At 47.7% G+C, this 18,070-nt stretch overlaps 1 protein-coding gene across 5 annotated transcripts in view; it reads left to right on the top strand.

Moving 5' to 3' along the window:
- The first annotated feature begins 4,146 nt into the window (after nucleotides 1–4,146).
- Nucleotides 4,147–18,070, top strand: part of LOC106721812 (disks large-associated protein 4-like) — a 244,452-nt gene continuing 230,528 nt past the window's right edge. For all 5 annotated transcript variants that reach the window (XM_025205382.1, XM_025205380.1, XM_025205381.1 and 2 more), the window contains exon 1: nucleotides 4,147–4,299. The gene's annotated coding sequence lies outside the window, so the exon portion shown is untranslated. The remainder of the gene's footprint in view (nucleotides 4,300–18,070) is intronic.

The following is an 18,070-nucleotide window of genomic DNA, read 5'->3' as shown; positions in this document are numbered from 1 at the left end:
GTCCAAGTCACTGATGAAGACATTGAAGAGTATCAGTCCAAGGACTGAGCCCTGCGGGACCCCACTGCCCACGTCCTTTCAGGTCGAAACCGACCCGTCCACTACGACTCTCTGGGTTTGACCCTCTAGCCAATTTGCCACGCACCGGACTGTGTAATCATCCAAGTCACAGCCTCTTAACTTGTTCACCAGTATGCAGTGGAATACCGTATTGAAGGTGAACTCGGGTTCCACTTTCTTATCCATCATCAGCAACTCTCTTCATCAGCTTCTTAAGCTTTACCTTTCTAATCCAGCTGTCTGTGCTTTACAAATACAGTTTCCTTAATTACTTGCACAGATTACTTGCAGGGCCTTCTATTCATGTCTGAAGTGTGATACAAAGATAGAGCTGAATATACAGCTTCAGTCTGGTGCGTGCACCTAATAGCACAGTTCAAAGGAGCATTCACTCACCACCTTCTCCTCAGGAGAGGAGGGTGCAAGGGTGTGTGTATACGTTGGGTATTTTGCCCTACCACTTGCAGTGTTTGCCCCCTTCTCCTCTGGCACATGTCAAACAGATCATTTCCATGCGAGTCTTGGTCACATCCTTGTTGCTTCTGTGCAGGGCATACTGGGTAAGTCCCAGATGGACTTCCATTGCCCCTCTGCTACAATCTGGCTTTCACCTCTTCTTGACTATTAGTCCAAGATTGGCATCTACCTATGTCTTCTCGGACCTCTGTAGTCCCCAGTGGGCTGATGTGAAGGAATCACTTTATTGAGGCTATGAAAAAGGATGGTGGGGAAGGATCAGTTTTGCAGCAGAAAGTCTTCAACATGCCAACTTAAAATGGAAATGAAGAATCTAGCTCTGTTCCCACTGAGGTGGCTGCCAAAAATCTCCCTTGGCTTCCATGGAATCCAACCAGACGTCTGGCACAGATGTTGTTTTTAGAGGGCTAGCCCTGACCTGAGTGGTTTAGGTTCATGTAGGTCAGTCTGCTCCTTGAGGTCCAGGGTCCAGTTGTGCCTACTGCTAGGACCATCATCTCAAGGAAAATCAGGGTGCTTAGCTCCCTGCTTTTCGGTATCAAACCTGAAGAGAAGAGGTGAACAAGGCAGTGTGAGCAGGGGGTCCTGTTCTCACTGATGGTGTTGGAAGCCTGTCACCAACTTTAATAGGAGTGAATGGGCTGTTGGTGAGAAATCTGAGATGCAAAGCTACTTCAGGGCAAGGGGGACTAGCTAGTGTGGAAGCGGGAGGTAGTGAGCATGGAAAGGCATCAGAGCCCTGGAATAAATCAGGGAATCATAGATGCTGTAGGTTCAGAATCTGTGCTCCCAGTGCTTGGTTCCCTGTCTCTTCTGGGGCTTAAGCTTATTGACATGAACCTTGATGGAAGTGCTGAGGATGTGCAGAATGAATACTAGGGAGCTAGTGTCCTGTCTACCCAGTCTGCAGTTCCAGCACCTTCCTCACACGCTGCTTCAGAGGGTCTCCGTTAGAAGGATGGGCATGTGGGGCAGGAGTAGGTTACCTTTGCTATAATATGTCCATGCTCTTCCATATGAGAATGCAAGTGTTTCATAGCCACTTCTCCTGCACCATTCCCAACTGTTGTTTTACCTTGAAGACTCACCACAGATTACATTCCATCAGGTTAGTTCCCCATTTAGACTATTTAAATACAGTGTGGCCTTTCTAATCCAATTGGTATAAGATGCTCTTTACATACAAAAGATGCAATACATACATGCAAATGTCACGCATATCAGGGGCTGGGACACCTGGTAGAAGCAGCCTGGGCCAATGGCTTCTGTGTTTCCATTGTCCTCCCCCTGTTTCCTGTGGTGGTGACATGGTTCAGATCCCTCCCACTTCTTGTCATCCATAATCTCTCCACTCTAATTATCAGGAGCATCTGTACAGTGTCATTAATATGCCTTGTGCTTTACAGGCAAAGGGGGCAGTTTCAACCTAAGTGCAAGTGGGGGCAACACAATTGAACCAAAGCTGGGCTTGGCCTGTGACCGTGCCCCAGGGAGTCTGAGCAGAATGAATTAGTATGTGTTCACCTGACTGGAGCCTGTTAGATTTTCTGGAGTTCCTGGCTAAGCTGTAGCCTGGTCTGTTGTGTATGATGGGCCTAGGACACGGAGATGTGGGGCTGATGGAATCGGAAGCACAGTGCCCATCTAGACAGTTTTTGTGGGCAAGGACTGTCTATCACTGTGCAGGTACTTTGTCCAGCACAATAGACAGTGCTGAATTACACCGCACTCCAAACAATGTGTAGTAACGATGGGTCAGCTGTCTTATGATGGGAGAGGAGAGAGAATGTGTTGGGTGCAGTGGAGAAGTTAGGGTTTGCCCATGGGGGATAGAACAGCTCTTCCTGTGCTTTGTCCTCTTTCAAATGTACCGTGTCCTTTTTTCCTGATGACTTGGGCTGGTCTTTTGCTCTGCTTATGCGCTGGGGAGCTAGAATACCTCCTTGCTGCATGTGTTGCTGTGCTGTTCAGATCTTCCTGCAGATGATCTCAGAGCAGTTAATAAAATGCAGAATTTGGACTGGGTGAGGAGTTGGTCTTCAAGATGGGAAGCCAGGGAGCTGCTACGTTAATTGGCACTTCTGGGAAGAGAGGATCTCCCCCTGCCTGCTATCTGGGCATCAAAGTAGTTGATAAAGAATTCATGTTGAAAGGGGGAGGGGATGGAGGGATGCAGCACTTCCCATTGCACTGCTGGTACAGTAGTAAAAGAAGAAGTAAACCAGAACTAATCCCTCCCCTCGTCCCCAAGGGATGTGACCAGTATGCTAGCCATGTGCCCACTGGCAGCAGGTGCCTGAGACAGCCTATGTAGAGTATAGTCTGTGGACAAAGGCAACCAGAGATGCAGTGGGGACTTTGACCCAGTGTGGAGCAGTGAGGTGTATGGGAGATGTTGAAAACATGAATATGCCCCTTTGTAAGGGGTAAGGAGAGTTCTGAGGTTCAGGGGTTTGGAGATAGGGGAGTGTCCCCTTGGGGTCCCCCTCCCTGAGTGCTCTTTACCCTACTCTGGGAGGAGGCCAAGAGGCCCACAGTTCCATTCTGTGTGACCCAGAGGGTGCCCTGGCTGGTGAAAGGGGCAGTGATGGTTCCTCCCCATGTGGGACATAGGCAAACCTTCAACACTGACAAGTGCAGGGTAATGCACCTGGGGAGGAAGAACCGGTGGCACACCTACAGGCTGGGAAACTCCCTTCTCGCCAGTGTTGAGACAGAAAAGGATCTTGGAGTCATCATTGATGCCACAATGAACATGGGCCGACAGTGTGGGAACGCAGTCAGGAAGGCCAACCATACCTTGTCATGCATCCACAGATGCATCTCGAGCAGGTCCAAGGAGGTGATCCTTCCCCTCTATGCGACGCTGGTCAGGCCACAGCTGGAGTACTGTGTCCAGCTCTAGGCGCCGCACTTCAGGAGGGATGTGGCCAATATGGAGAGGGTCCAAAGGAGGGCCACCCGCATGATCAGGGGTCAGCAGGGCAGGCCCTACGAGGAGAGGCTGAGGGACCTGAACCTGTTCAGCCTCCATAAGAGAAGGCTGAGAGGGGATCTAGTGGCAGTCTACAAACTAGTCAGGGGGGACCAGCAGGCATTGGGAGAGTCCCTGTTCCCCCGAGCACTCCTGGGAGTTAGAAGAAACAACGGACACAAGCTAGCGGAGGGTAGTTTCAGGCTAGACATTAGGAAGCGCTATTTCACAGTCAGGGGGGGTAGGACCTGGAACCAACTTCCAAAAGAAGTGGTGCTGGCTCCTACCCTGGGGGTCTTTAAAAGGAGGCTGGATGAACATCTGGCCAGGGTTGTTTGACCCCAGTACTCTTTCCTGCCACGGCAGGGGGTCGGACTAGATGATCTTCTCAGGTCCCTTCCAACTCTACCAACTATGAAACCTGTGGGGAGAGATGCGTCTCAGATGGGACAGAAGGAGCTCTGGTGACGGGAACCTCAGAGATGCTCCCCTTACCTTTGTGGGGCACAGAGAGAGCCCCTCCTGTGTGAATGGAGAGGGCTGAGAGGTGATGGGTCCATCTACAGCTCCTAGCCTAGGTTTGTTTTATTTCCATCCTAATTCTTTTCTGTATTCTCCTCTGCAGACCAAGCGGACCCATTGGCTCTATTGTTTGGCAGTGGAGACCCCCTTCCACCCTCATTGGAGACCATCCATGCAGTGAGTGTGCAGACAAGTATCACCCTTTGGGTTGTGAATGACAGCAGGATCCTGGCAGGAAAGGACCCCCACAGAGGATCGTTCAGACCGTGAGTGTGCTTGAGACTTTTCTAGCCTGGAGCACAGGAGCATGCGGCCAGCTGTGGAGCTTCGCTCTGGCTTGTATTTTTGGAGAGGGCAGTCAAGACCATCTTAGAAAAACAGGGGGGGTTCCAGGCATGGCTGATGAACTCAGACTGGTGGGGCGGTAGAGCATCCCACGGGAGTGTGGGGAGGGGGTGGGGTTTGCAGCTGGCCGGGCACTCTGGCTGATAGCGGGGAGGCTGCAAACCCCCCCTTCTCCCTTGCTGCCAGCCGGCTGCAACCCTTCCTCCCCCGCCACTGCATCTGTAGGATGCTCCACCGCCCCACCAGTCTGAGTTCACCAGCCGCGCCTGGGGGTTCCAACACTAGCATGTCTTCTCCTTGGGAAAGAGGACAAGGGGCTGCTGTTACAGGAAAAATTCTCCCTCCTCACTGGAAAAGAGCTGAGCGAAAACCCTTTGCCCTCAAAGCATGCGTGCCTGTTTCTCAGCCCATCCCATCCCATCCCTGTGTGCCATTCTTATGCTACATCCTGTTGTTGTCAGTGTAGCATAGAGAGGTGTGTATCCGTTGGCATAGCTGAGGGATGTTGCCTGGGTCTCACCAGCAGACTAGAACACTTAGTTACATTGCAGGGAAATGTCAGCTGATGGGCTGCTCTGTAAGCAAGCCAGGCATGAGGAATCTGCCAAGAATACCTATTGCATTGGCAAGGTTGGATGGATCAGGGAGGAGGAGCCTGTGTGGATAGCCAGGGTAATGAGATTGTGTCGCTAGATCTTTTGTCCCTATTCCTGGCAAGTCTGGGTGCCAGGAAGCTCCTGCCTCATATGTGGAAGGATCTGCCTGAAAATGTGCATGGAAACCAGGAAGCTGGCTGTAATGTTAGATAGGGGAGTTGTCTGCTCCATGCACTATGGCTAATGGTTGCACAGCAGGGTACATGGCTTGGTTGAATAAATGAGAAGCCTACTGGCTCTAGTGGGATGAGACCTAGGTAGCCACCTGCCTAAGCATGGGAATGAACAAGAGCAGGTTGGTAAGGCATGCTGGTGGTAGAGCTCAGCTGTCCTGAGGGATGGCTCTCAGCTTTCTGTATGACAGAGTTGCTTAGGGACCCCTGCTTGGCAGGATGGTTACACAGATTGCTTAGTGTCCCTTGTCTGGCTCTTCTACTCCCTTTGGGGAGGCTGGAAGCTTGCTGCCCTGAGCTCAAGCAGTTCAGCAACTGGCCAGGAGCATGCATTGAGGTGGCATGCCTGGCTGATCCACTGAATGTCTGTGGTGAGCCCAGGCAGTGTGTGCATTGGGAGGGGTGGGATGTATTGGCTTCTCTTTGGCAGGACTGCTCTTGCTGGAAGGGAGTGGGTTGAGGGGGAAAGGATGGGGCACATCTCAGAGGTGGGGCATCATGATCACTTGGTTCTTCCCATGTTTCTTGGTGCCAAGAGGGCCTCGGCAGTATGGAAAGTTCTTGTTACGGAAAAAGCCAAGAGCCATTGTGATAGATCTGGTTGGCCCCATGAACCATTGAGACAATATAGCCTGTGCTTATAGTTTATACCTGGCTGCCGTCCCTTAGTGACTAAGTTGGTGCCTGTACATGTGAGATTGCAGGTCACAGGAGCCTGCAGCAGGGTGACTACTAAAGGCTACCTACGTGGGCTTTCCATTGTCACAGCCAGCTCAGCCTTAGTGCTTATTTGTATTCGTTGCTGAAGGATCAATGCAGCAATTCCTGTAATGTGGAACACAGCCTGGAGACCCATACAAGGAATATCAGTAACAACAAATTAGGCCCTGATGCCTCTGAGATTCATGGAGAGGTGCCTTATTACATTGAGATCAATAAGCCTTCAAGATTGTGAGCCAGGTGCAGAGCTATTGTGTGTCACTGAGGGACAATGGAAGAAACTGAAGGGGAAAAAATGAAATCCTCCCCCTGGCCTTTAAAATCCAGGCCCTCCCTGCCATGCCTGGAAAGGCAGAACCACCCCACATCCAGCAATCTTGCTGATTTACAAGTCTGCAAAAGTCCTGAGCTAGGCCTCCAAAACAGTAAGACTGGCTTGAAATGTGTGAGTTTGGAAAAAAAAAAAATGCATTTTGTGTCTTTATTTGCCTTGGGTTTTCAGTTTTTAGAATGGACTTGTGTCCAGCTTTCAGGCTGTATTTTTAGCTGCATCTTTGCTAGTAAGAACACTAACGCATTTTAGCCCCTCCTATATTGTTTAAAATGACTGCATGTGTGTGTGCTTATGTGTACTGTAAGACAAGTCAAAGATGAATGTGCAGAGTTTTCTTATCTTGCCAACTATACCGCAGACAGTGCGAGAGACTTCCAGAAGGGTCATTGATGTTGCTGAGGGGGAAGTGTTCTTCAGGTGCAGGGTGCTGGCCGTAAAACTCTAATTATTACAAGAGCAGCTTCAGGAAAAAAACTGGTTGGGAGGATGCCTAATCTCTCCCTTGCTTTCAGGTCTCTTTCTTGCCTATTTTCTGCTTCAAACTGGTGGTTTTGAGCTATAGTGAATGAAATGTGCATCTCCAACTGAAAATCCCTTCTGTCATAAACAAAGGAGAAAGATCTTGTTTTTTTTCCTCGAGTGCTGTTAGAGACCACAGCATGCCTGTCTCAGTAGCTGTTCTGATTTGGAGGATAGGCTCTGAGTGGTCTCTATACAGGTGTGGGGCCACATGCACAACAAGGAGGAAGAGCACTCTCCACTGAATAACTGTGGAATTGTAGTGTCATGCGCCAATTGTCTTCTGCGTTACTGGTGTTTGGGAGGATGTGAAGACAGGAGTGAGTACAAAACACTATGCAGGGCAGAACTTGGGCTATGCAACCAGATCCTCTTCTAGGGTTTTCAGTTCTACTCAGTAGCTTGAAATTTAGTTCTCTTTCTGGATTTATGGATGGGGTAAGATGCAAGTACTTCAGGGCTGGGCAGGGTCTTTGCATACTGTCTTAATTAATAGTGTCAGTGCTCAGGTTAATAACTGGACAGTGGCTAGCAAGGGCCTAGGATAATTTTCTGAAGTGTCTACTTGCTGGCTGTCTTCATCTCTCCAGCCCCCTGCCCTGTACTCCAGTAATCACACTTACATCTTTTCCCTTAATTGCCGTTGCTTGATTTATCTCTCTTTCTGTTTTCCTTTTATTTATTTTTTTATTTAAGTGACATGGTTGGTTCTCAGCATTTAATTATCCTCTTGGGAGGTGTTTCAGTTATTCATTAATATGGGAATTGCAGCCATCACTTTTTTTGCTTTATTTCGCTTTTTTTTTTCTATTAAAAAAATATAAACAAACAAATTGGTGTGAGACTGAAACCCCACCCCCAGTCTCATCCTCACCGCTAACTCCTCTGGCTGCCTGCCTTGTGCTGCTTGGCGATTGTCTTGATGGTGGAGATGGTAGGTGGCGATTTTTTTCCTGGCAGGCCAAGGCTCCTTGGAACTAGGAAGGTGAATCATGTCACTGGTCCAAACCAAGTTCTCATGCTGCTGACTTGGGGAGCTACATGGAGACACTGAAACACATGCCAAGTGTTCTGGCGCCAGACTGTCTGGCTCATGAGTGAACCCAAGCTGCTGGCTGGTTCTTGCAGACAGAGTCAGTGTGTATGAAGCCATGTCTCTTCCATCCTGCTGTGCTATAGGCCTGTTGCTTGCCCAGTGTGATGGCACGTAGCTGATGAGGAAAACAGGTATAAAGCCATGCTTCTGGTCACCTTATGTTGTGTGACTTGCAAGGCGTTATAGTGTGTGTGAGAGGGGGAGGGCAGAGAAAGGTAAAGTAATTAGGAAAAGGGGCTGAGGGATGAAGCATGAGGATCTTGGCATCATTGACTACAGTAGTATCCCTTCGCATACAGGTGAGAGGGAAGCCAGACCTCAGAGGAGAACAAAGAAAACCCTTGGCAGATCTGATTCAAGAAAAATAAAAGTCTTAAGCTTCACAACTCGGGCTTAGAGGCAGAAGCAAAGGTCACAGGCCTTGATTCTGAGCCCTCTAACACACCTACCTGGACCTCCCGTTGGAATCAGTAGCCCCATGTCTGTTGCTAAGAAATGTGCTTCTCCAGAACTGCTTTTCTGTATGTGAAAAGCACAGTGACTGGCAGAGAAACTCACGTACATGAAATGAGTTGGCCGCTCACATGCCACACAGGTATGGTGCTAATACTGCGGATGATTTGGGAGAGTGGCAGCTTTTCAGTCAGTCCTGGGATGTGCCAACCAGGAGGGACTTCCTGTTCCTCGCCTCTGTTTTTTCATTGGTTCACTGTATGAATCAATGCCTCTTCTATCCTGCTATGCTGTCCTGTGTTGTGCCCTGTTCCTTCCAAGATCTAAAGCATGAAAATGTTTGCCTAGGAATGTAGGTATATACTGCAGTGTGAGACTGAAGAGAAGAGTGCAGGGAAAATCCCATGAGAGTAGGATGTGGTCTTTCAGGTCCTCTGGGTGTGTGAATAGCTGTAGGTGATGGTGAGGTGTGATACAATGGTCCCTTCTTCTGTCCTAACCTCAGGGCTTCATTATACTTGAATGGATGGAGTTACATTTTTCTCTCTCTAAACTCATTGCACTTGATCCTGGGTTACAGCAAACCCCTCTTCTGCTGCTCTGGCAGTTGCAAGAACCTTAGAATAGAAAGAGCTGCTTTCCTTCTATGACCTTCTCTGCAGCCAGTGCTCTCGACCCATGTGGTGGATTGAGGACATGTAGGGCAAAGAGATCAGGCTCTTAAAGAACAGGGACATCATGCTCAGTGTTTGAAGCCAAATAACTCTATTGGCCATATCCAGCCAGATTGGAGGGCTCTGTAGAATTGGCTAATGCATTAGAGCCCTGCTGAAGCCAGGATGGATGTTCTAGGGGCTGTCCTTACTGTGGTGGTCCCCAATCCCCCAGGTTGCATTGGGATGTCTCCCCTGGACACCCCCAACCTATTGTCTGCTACCTTCCCACAAAACACTAAGTCAATAGCCCTCCTGACTTACCCATTGCCTTCCTCCACTTCCCAGCTCTAATCAGCGCCTCCCTGTTCAATACCTTCTGGTCATGGCATTGTGGTTCCACACTGTGCGGATGGGTGCCTTGTTCCCAGCAGGAACAAAACAAGTATTTTTCTAGGAGTCCTTAAATACGATCATTCAGCAGGGATCATGGACAGCCTGGGCGGTCTGTTCTGTCAGGGAACAAGTTCTGTGCCAGAAAGGGGTTTTAGAATGCTATCCCCCTGTCATTGCAGCACATCCTCCCCAATTCCAGCCCTAATGTCTATGTAGGCTGAAGACAGCTATTTAGTGGGGGTGCAGATAACTGGCATTGGCCTTTCCCTCAGGAATGCTTAGCCAAATTCTGTCCTCGCATATGGTGCCTCAGTGGGAGCTGCTAAGTGCTTAGCATTTGACAGTCAGGCCAAGTTTTAGGAAAAACTTTCTCACCAGAAGGGTAGTAAAGCACTGAAACAGGTTACCCAAAGAAGCTGTGGAATCTCTATCCTTGGAGGTTTTTAAGACCGGGCTAGAGAAAGCCCTGGCTGGGATGATCTAGTTGGGTATGATCCTGCTTTGAGCAGTGGGTTGGAGTAGATGACCTCCTGAAGTCCCTTCCAACCCTAATTTTTTATGATTCCATAAGTATTTAGATACCCAAGGGTAAGGACTTAAGAGCCTAAGCTTTGTCCATCATTTTTGAAGACATCAGCTTGGGGTTATTAAAATAACATGTTTGTCCTTTATAGGAGGAACTGTGGCCTGGTTAGGGCTATGGCTGCTTTGTGCCTCAGCTTTTGCTTCCCTTCCAAAAAATCGCAAAGCAGGGGGACTGCTGAATCAAGGCCCGTTTCCCCCCTCTGCTCTGCAGAATCTAACAATGCCACAGTCCCACTCTGCACCTGAGCCTCCCTGTGCAGGGAGTTTGGAATCGAAACAAGAATTGCGACCCTGCTGCGAGCAATGTGTCTGTGGTCGCATAATGGCAGTTCTCTTGGTCTATCGATTGCGAGAAACCAATGACTTAAATTAATTGGAAGGAGAAAGGACGATGGCAATCGTGAAGTAATAGAAATCTCCATCCATCTGCAGTCCCTGTGTCTGTGCCCGGAAGCCTCTGGGACAGTTGCTATCTATTCCGGATAATTGCATAAGCTGCTCTCGGTTATTAGTTTGGCTCTAGAGGTAAATAAGGAGAGACTCGTCCAAACTGAAATAGGAACAGAGAGAAAGAAGGGACTCATTTGCTGTGACTTTGCAAAGATTCACTGATATGCCTTGGAATTGCCAGAGGAGGAAGCAGCTGACTAGTGTGAGAGGAGCAGAGAAGCTTTAGTTAAAAAAATTAGACAAACCAGGCTGATTTGAGACCCTAAATCTCTCGAAAGAGACAGGTGAGGACTGAAACCTGACAAATGCAGTTCTTTAATTTCTCTAGGACAGGGGCTTGATTTGAGCTTTTTGTGTTGTTTCTGATTGGCATGTCCTTGAGGAGCAATTTTGTGATGCTTTATAAGTAACGTTACCTATTATGACCTGAGCAGTTAGCCAAATTGAGGTTCTAGCCAGTAGTTTCAATTAGGAGGAAAAACTGGAATTGGAATAGACTATTTCCTTGATGCCTCCATGTGTATGTATGAACAATGCACTTTGTCCTCTTTTCTCAAGCCATGAGGAATCAAACAACGGGATTTTTATATGCGTTATAATTTTTTGGTCACAATTCCAAGCCTTTTTCCACCTAGTTCTCAACCCCAAACAGCACTCTCTAGACCTTTTTTCAGGGTTGTGTTCTCAGTGACCAACAAATCTTGTGTTTGCTATGACCTTGGCTTTTTGCTGTTTCTTCTTCTTCTTGGACAGGGCTGTATGCCTCCATCAAACAATATGCAGCCAGTCCGCACGACCACCACCTGTACTTTTGTTGAGGACAGTGTTCCAGTGTTTTAGGTGGAGGCTGTTATTTTTTTAAAAGAGCTTAATTTTGTTCCTTAACCTGGCTGATCCCCTCACTGGTTTCAGTGTCATTTTAACCAAATCTGGAACTAGCATTTATATAGAGCTGGAAGTATACCATGTGCTTCAAAAAGGTATGGAAGGGAACATTTCTTCTCCAAAGAGCAGCTGTTCAGAAAAATGTATGAGCACAGGAGAGGGAGTGGTGTCAAAAGTACAGGAGCTGATGGGTGAAGTTTAGCACATGACTTGGTGGTTCCATTCATTTGCTATTTCCTTTTAAAGGGCTAAATATGTGGGGCATGATTCTCTTCTCATACTGGTAGAAATCAGGAGTAAATGGAGTCCAACTTCATTCTCAGAGGAATAGGGATTAGAGGCCCTGGCTGAGATCCATTGTGCATGGGCACTGTACAGACCTGAGGTCAGTCCTTGTCCAAAGCTCAGACATCTGACACTTGCAGAGAGTGGGAGGGGAAATCAGAGGCAACCAAGAAGCCAGCAGATGACCCAGAAGTTGAACCAAGTGGTGCTGAACCCAAGAGCAGCGCCCTGTCCCTTGGGGTATACTGTAAGACAGGGCCAGGGAAAATGGCAGATCCAGCCAGTGGCTGGGCAGGGAGCTGCTCCAGGGCTGGGGCTGGGATCTTGTGGCAGTGACAGTGTATCCAGAGCCAGGGCAGAGCCACAATACACTGCCTGCACACCCCTGCTCAGGGCATACGGGCAGCGGATCACAGCTCTGCCCCAGCTCCAGACCGTGTTGTCACCGCTGCAAGATCCCAGCCTCAGCCTCTGAGCAGCTCCCTGTCCAGCCAGCTCTGCTGGGGCTGGTCTCCATGGAAACTGGCTGCAGCAACACAGGCAGGGGCTGCTGGGAAATGGAGTCCGCTGCAGCCCCAATCCGGCCTGTGGGCCAGACTTTGCTCACCCTGCTGTAAGATCAGTGCGTAGTTCCTGGTCTCTTGGCTTCAAGCGTAACTGGTGCAAGAGAGAGGTCCAGTTCAATATACTTCAGTGATAAACATTGCTGTCAGTTGGTTTTAAGAAAATTAAAGACTCCAGCCACAGGTATAGGATAGTGCTGGCAGGCACAGAATATATTGTAAACTTAAAGTAAAGCTATATATGCCTTTGTATTAGCATATTCACTGGAAGGTAACTTTAGATTCATGTATCCAGATTCAGTGCATTCATATATCTCGCCTCATCCAGCTCTGAGCTTAGTAGGAGTCAGAAAAGGACTGGACAATGACAACATCTGGAGTTGGGTAGACTGTAACCCTTCAGCATCACAGCTAAGATGAACACAAACAGTTGAGGGTTATGTACATTTTTCCACTATTCTCCGTTACGAGATCTCTAGCACTGCTGAAGACAGAATAATGGATTTGATAATCAGTGGTGTGACTAGTTTGCTGTGTCTTATGGGAGCCTACTTGATAAAGTCTACTACAAATTGAGGGAGAAGCTCACGTTTCACACTGAGAAGCACACTGCGCATCCCTAAAGTAGTTTTAATATTCTTCGTCTTGTACACTGACCAGAACCAAATCCAACATTCCAGATGGTATCTTATGTTGGGATGCAATGTTAGAACACATTTTATTTCCTGTCTAGAAGCTCATTTAGAATTGAGAACCAGAAAAGCTTATCTGAGTTGATGGATGATGATGCCGATAGTTGCCTGGTTACACTGTGTGATAAATAATGATTTAGACAGGCAGGTGGATTTGGGTTGCATATAAAATGCTTGATGGATGAACAGATATTTTTTTCGAAAGAGATGGGCAGACTAGATTTTGATCAGTGAATGAATAAATGGTTGTGGTTGAAATGATGGAGTTGGATGGATGAAGAGACAGATTTGCATGGCTAGATTGGATAGAGAAAATGAACTGGGGAGATATATTAGATTCTTCAGAGTCTTCAAGACCAGGCCATGCTTCTCTAGAGCATCTTTGGAAAACAGGTGCATTAAATCCAGGAGTAGCCCATCATTTCTACTTTCTAATTGACAGTGAAGGAATGCACCATTTACAGGAAGCTGGAGAAAGCGCCAGCCTTTCAATCACTACATTTGTTTTCCACACCATGAACATGGTGTTCTGAGCTCCATGTCGCCTGGCTGAGACCCAAATGCAGTCCCACCATGTATAACTCAGCACAGTTGGCCTCATGCTGTTGGTTCTTGCAGAGAGAGAAAAAAAGCAGAGAAAGAAACTCTCCCTGGAAACACATTCTTCAGTCTCATCCAGTAAAGAATGTTCTGCTAGTGGTAGTGGTTACTGGCCCGCAGCTTTCTGATGTATCCCCCCAGAAAGTTTCCATGTCATACTTGCTTTCTGACTTTTTTCCTTCTTGATAACTGTTTCATCTTAAGCTCCTGTTTGTGCAAAGAATCACATCACAGTCAAATCTAAATAGAAATCCAGACAATTTATATAATTTAGTCCAGAAGACTGGCAGAAAGAGTGGGAATAGAATGGAGTTCAGGACTAAGTAGCATTGTGGGAGGCAGCATGATGAAATATGGAGCATGTAAAAAACTCATTGAATGTTTCTGGGTTGCTCTGGATCCAGGCTTTGGCCCATCATTGGTCACCATGGGGAAGAAGTTTCCAAAGGGCTCTGGGTCTACAACTGGGGTCCAGCTGCTGTCTAGACAACAAAATATATGGCTGGTTCTTTAGCTGGGCACATTGGGTGCACCTTGGATTCTGCCTCAATTTCTGGGTGAGGAACAGTTAATGGTTTGACTTTTGGCAACATTTCCAAAAGAACCCCATGTTAAACCTCCATGTCTTCCAGGTTAGGGTATCTCTGTGGCTCCCTGAGTAGTTTTCAGTGGATGACATCTTATAGCTTTAGTGTATGTGCTTTGGTAAACATCAGGCAGACAAGGTTCTTTGGGTCAATCTGATATCTTTTATTAGACCAACTCAAATAGTTGGAAACATTATTCTTAGCAAGCTTTTGTGTATAAATACCCTTTGTCAGGCTGAGGAAGCATCTGTAGTTGGTGTGTGCTGGAAAGATGAGATATCAGATTGACCCAAAGAACCTTGTCTGCCTATGTCCTTCGACCAACATGGTCACAACCTACCTATACCCTTGGTGTAAACTTCATGGTTACTTTTTGTGTGTCCCACATCTTGGTCTAATAAAAGATATCAAATTCACCCAAGGAACCTTGTCTGCCTATGTCCTTAGAAAACACGGCCTCAACCTAAACCCCTACCACATCTTAATAGGAACTCTACTGGGCACAGAGTCCACTGTATGTTCTGTACAGGCATAATATGTTTCAGAAGAGACTCCAAAATGGAGATTGGATTTTTGTACAGCGTGTTCCCCATAACGTAACATATTGATCACAGAATTAAAGCACATGGTGGCTCCTCCCCAATACGGAAAGTGAGGCCCTGTCCTCATATGCATTGGGAAACTGAAGCAGAGATGAAGTGAGTTGCCCAAGGCATTACAGTGAACTGAAAGCAGAACCTGATGATCCCACTTCAGTTCCCTGCTCTAGTCCCTAGACCTTATGTAAGTTTTAAGTCTCTCTCAGGTAATCCCATCTGCTTTGAGCACCAGATAGGATGTAGCCCAATATTAATGCTCATCCATATATGTGATCTTGACCCTGAGTTTCCAAGATGTGTGATCCTTTCCCTATCAGGCCATGAATGTGTTTTCAACCACAGCTGTTAGAGGAACTTCATATACTGTCAGAAGACTGGATTACTGAGCTATTGATCTTCCCTCTTGGTTCACACCAGATATGTGTTGTATATCTTGCAACATATATTCATTGCCTGGAAGAAAGAGAGTGTTTGTGAGGATGAGGGATTTCCCTCCCCTGTGCCTTACCTTCTTGTCCCCTCAGTGGTGCTGAGGAAGAACCTGACTGCATCACATTGTGCCCCTGGAGCCAGCAACAAGTGTCTAGTTGAAACAGTAGATGGATGGGTCTGGACCAATGTCCAGAGCACCCTGGACTTATGCTGAGGTGCAGACCATGGCACAGAGCAGCCTCAGGAGGAAGGAAGAGAAAAGGGAAAGGCAGTGTTGCTGTGTCCGTCCCCCACCGCTCTTATCTCACTATCTGGAGTTCTTGTGCTTTCTCTTCTTTTACGCAGAGCACTGCAGTAGAGTGATATCAGATGAAATGAGAAGGGATTTTCAGTGCAGATAGAAACAGCCTACACACTCCTGAGTGGCTGGTGGGAGGAGAAGAGCTGAGAGCAGCTGTTGTGCTTGGCACCCTCTCACTAGGCCCACTCAGAAAAGACTAAGCTTAGCATTTTTGCCTTCCTTTCCCCTTGGCATTACCTTGACCAAGGACTCAGACATGCTTCTATAAGCTACAGGTCAGCTGCCCAAGCCTGAATATGGCCTACGCCAGGCTGAGCACATTGGACTTCTCTACATACTCCGTGAGATAGTGAGACATACTGGGTAGAAGGGCAGGCAGGGACTGAGTAGACCTGCATTCTACACCCACCCCTTCTGCTGGGTCACTTCAAGCAAGTCACTTCCCTCTCTCTACCTCAGTTTCCCCCATCTGTAAAAAGGGGACAGTGATATTGATCTCCTTTGTAAAGATCTTTAGGTAGAAAACCCTATGCTAGAGTACCTGTTAATATGTTTGTCCAGACCCCAGTGTCCTTGAGTTTTGACTGCCGTGGGTTTGCATGTTGTCCAATGAAATCCTAGATTGGGCGTATAGGAGCACCTTGTTAAAACTCCATTGGCTTATAGAAGGGATTCTCCTAGATAGCTTGAGGAAAGGACAGGACTTCCTACTGGGGAAAATTTGCATGCATCTACTTCATAATGGTGCTTGGGACTAATGTTTTTCTGAAAGGATGAACCTGTCTTAGACTTTTGTTGCTTAAGTTATGAATAAAGGCAAACCCCAAAAAGGAGCTGAGCATGTGGTTATGGCTAAAGGCCTCAAGAACATCTTTACCTTCACTAGACCAAATTCCCAAACATCAGTTTGGCCCCATCTCCCCAGAACCAGCATTCCTGGAGTTGTATTACGCATCGCAGGATCCTGCTGCTGATGAGTAGTTGGGCCCTGCGGCTTATCTCACATAGACGTCATCTCCAGCAGCGGCACCCCTCCCACGGCCCCATGCTACAGCTTTGATTCAGGTCTGAATCAGAGGGGAGAGCACCGCCTTCCTGGACCCACATGATGATGTAGGCGGCCAGAGCGGATACTTGAATGTTAATCAAGCGCCTCTGCAGATTTCATGCTGCTGTATTCGTTCTGTGTGTAGTGCTGAAAACCTCACAAGCTGTAGATACTGATGAGAATGTTGCTGAGTGAAATTCCCATTCAAAGCCATTCCCAGGACCCACTACCCACCTGTCATTGGTGGAGGGCTATGGGATGTGGACTGCAGCCAGAAGATGCTATGGGCAGGGAGAGCCATTATCCAGTTGGCTTGGCAGGGGGGCAAAATTTTGGTGAGATCCTTGGAACTGGCCAAATAATTGCAAGCACCAAGTCCTGCTGCTAGCAAGGCTAACCAGATTTAAGGTTCTGCGGGGGAGAGTTAGCCCCTGTGAGGATCAGGTGGAGGACAGGGCACAGAGTTTGGAGGAATAGCACACCCTGCACCCATGCAGGGGCTTGATTAGATGAGTCTGTAAATCCTTTCTATCCCTGAAGTTTGTGGAATTGGTCTCATGACTCCATGCAGCCTTCAGGCCCAGTGAGCCTGAGTAGGCTTCACCCTGAGCATCCAATTGGAAGTGCTGGTAGGACAGCCAGCTTACAGCAGCACCGAGCGCTGAAATCAGGCCGCTCCATGGCATTGCTCTGAAAATCCCCAGATGGCATATTCCTATGGCAACACACTAACTTTTCAGAAATAGTTTTTGCCCCACCCCCACCTCCCTTCCCCCAGTGCGAGTCCTCTGATCCAGAAATTTTATAAGATGTACGAGTTGGGACTCACCACAACCTTCTCCACAGCTTGGAGGCAGGAAGGAAGTAAACCAGGCTGTCCCCTGCAGGCCCTTGCTGTGATGAGGGAAATAAAGAGTCTGCAGCTGTGTAGGTTGCTCTGCATTTGCAGCAGTTTGGATCTGCTCCCATGTGGGCTTTCCCAGCCCAGAGAGCCCAGGTGAGTTTGTGGTGAGAGAAGGGCCACTTCCATTGCCTGTTATAGGTGCCACATACAATTCAACAACACAGTGGTTTTGACAGGGTGCCTGCAACATCCAGAAATGGTGGAACAGGAATCTACTTTTGCAATTGTTGGCTAATGAGTCTAGGGGAGTAGGCCAGTTCCTTCTCCCATCCTCATTACCATCTTCATCATCTTAATGTAGTCCTAAATCCATGCTGCTGGCAGCACAACGAGAGGGACCCCTGCAGGGGGACAGCACTGCACCATGACCTTAGAGAACCAGTGCATGTCCTTGTCCCTTGCAAAACTCATGCCCACTTCTGAGGCCACAGTGGATAATAGGAGATGAGAAGCAGCCCTAATTCAGAGGCCATTGTGAGTTCACGGAGACACCTGGGTTCTCAGCTTCTAACAACTATGCAATAAATGTTCTTCTTTGGGACAACATCTAATTATCTTATGTTATAATGTACTGCTTTATAACATTAGATAATTAGACAGGTACTTTTTCTTTAGTATTAGTGGTAGAATAAGAGAATGGAGCTTCACACCAGGACCCATTGGGTTAAGCACTGTAGAAACATACAGCACAAAATCAGCTCCTTCCCCAAATGGTTTACAGTCTAAAACAAGATACCACAGATGGCGACAGGCTGATGGGG

The sequence above is a fragment of the Alligator sinensis genome, unplaced genomic scaffold, assembly GCF_000455745.1.
Source record: "Alligator sinensis unplaced genomic scaffold, ASM45574v1 scaffold511_1, whole genome shotgun sequence".
In the NCBI taxonomy this organism is placed as follows: domain Eukaryota; kingdom Metazoa; phylum Chordata; order Crocodylia; family Alligatoridae; genus Alligator; species Alligator sinensis.
Note: the sequence above shows the minus strand (reverse complement) of the source record. Positions and strands in the feature narration are given on the sequence as shown.